This window comes from Macaca fascicularis, chromosome 1, assembly GCF_037993035.2.
Source record: "Macaca fascicularis isolate 582-1 chromosome 1, T2T-MFA8v1.1".
In the NCBI taxonomy this organism is placed as follows: Eukaryota; Metazoa; Chordata; class Mammalia; order Primates; family Cercopithecidae; genus Macaca; species Macaca fascicularis.
The window spans coordinates 146129322-146131046 of NC_088375.1; the positions used below are offsets into that span (position 1 = coordinate 146129322).

The 1725-nt window shown below is 46.1% G+C and overlaps 1 pseudogene; it reads right to left on the minus strand.

Moving 5' to 3' along the window:
• Positions 1-1116: 1116 nt before the first annotated feature.
• On the minus strand, positions 1117-1491 carry LOC141410007 (large ribosomal subunit protein eL42-like; annotated as a pseudogene).
• Between the last annotated feature and the right edge of the window lie 234 nt (positions 1492-1725).

A 1725-nucleotide genomic window follows, 5' to 3' on the forward strand; every position in this document is an offset into this window, starting at 1 on the left:
GTCTTGCTCTCTTGACTTTGTGATTTGCCTGCCTTTGTAGAATGCTAGGATTCTTTTCTCTTTTTTTGAGATGAAGTCTCCCTCTGTTGCCCAGACTGGAGTGCAGTGGCACGATCTTGGCTCACTGCAACCTCTGCCTCCCGGGTTCAAGCAATTCTCCTGCCTTAGCCTCATGAGTAGCTGGGATTACAGGTGCCTGCCACCACACCCAGCTAGTTTTTGAATTTTTAGTAGAAACAGGGTTTCACCATGTTGGTCAGGCTGGTCTCGAACCTGACCTCGTGATCCGTCCGCCTTGGCCTCCCAAAGTGCTGGGATTACAGATGTGAGACACCAGGCCCGGCCAAATGCTAGAAATCTTTTTTTTTTTTTTTTTGAGGCGGAGTCTTCACTCTGTCGCCCAGGCTGGAGTGCAGTGGCACCATCTCGGCTCACTGCAAGCTCCGCCTCCCGGGTTCGCGCCATTCTCCTGCCTCAGCCTCCGGAGTAGCTGGGACTATAGGCGCCCGCCACCGCGCCCGGCTAATTTTTTGTATTTTAGTAGAGACGGGGTTTCACCGTGTTAGCCAGCATGGTCTCGATCTACTGACCTCGTGATCCGCCCGCCTCGGCCTCCCAAAGTGCAGGGATTACAGGCGTGAGCCACCGCGCCCGGCCCAAATGCTAGAATTCTTAATTGTGATTCCCATATTATGGCTTGCTGTTAGCTCCACACAGTGTTTCTTCCCATCACAAATACCTGTAAGCCCATAGAGTCTGTTGTGTTCTATTGCCCAAGTGGCAGGACTGTTTGTATCATGACCTGGACTTGCTGCAGAACACTTTCCAGCACTGGGTTGCCTTTAAAATTGTCAGCCTTTTGTGCTTTCTGGTAAATAGGTTAGAGTAATATTCTCAAGTGTAGAATATGCTTCCTCCAGAACTCAAGAAGCCAGCCAGACATTTTACTTCTTTCTTTGTGGTGGGAGGCAGGAGATGCAATTTCTTCTTTCATTTTAAGAGGATGTCCCAGAATGATCCCAGGTCATTGGACCCCCCCCCAATATTTTACTGATGTTGCAGACCTTTTAATCTTTGTAGGGCTTCCCTTTGCCCATTAGAGTGATACATTTGTTTTTAACATAATATCAAAATTGTATTTTCTTCATAATAAAACAAAAGATGATTCTTAGAACTGGATATCACCTGGCCCTTTGTTTTCTTATTTCCTCCCAGTTCAAAATGCTTGCATCTCTTCACAACCAGCATTCTCTTAGATCTGCAGCTGGTCTCAACACACTGAAGCCTCAGCACAATCTTCTTTGCACTTTTAGCCTTTTTCTAGAAAACCAGCTTAGTCTGCCCACCATAGCCACTCTGCTGCCTGTCATATTGTCACTTTTCCTGGGCATAAGGAGAATCCTTGCCCTTCTTGTACTGTATCACTTTGTGGGGTTGGTGCTTGCCATACTTCTTACAGAATGTCGGGTGGGTTTTAAGAATGTTTGCCATGTTTGTTGGAGCACAGTCAGCATGGAAAGCCAACGTGTTATTTATTTTACTAAAGCTTCCAACATGCTTGTTACTTCTTGATATTCTGGCCCAATTTTCATATCATTGATATAGCAGACCAATGTGATGCTCTACAACACAGCAGCATGATCCAGGTCTCTTTATACCACATTGTTGTATAGAGTAAGGGAGTTAAGTTAGCTCTTGGGCAAGGTTGTGCATGTACACTGTTGT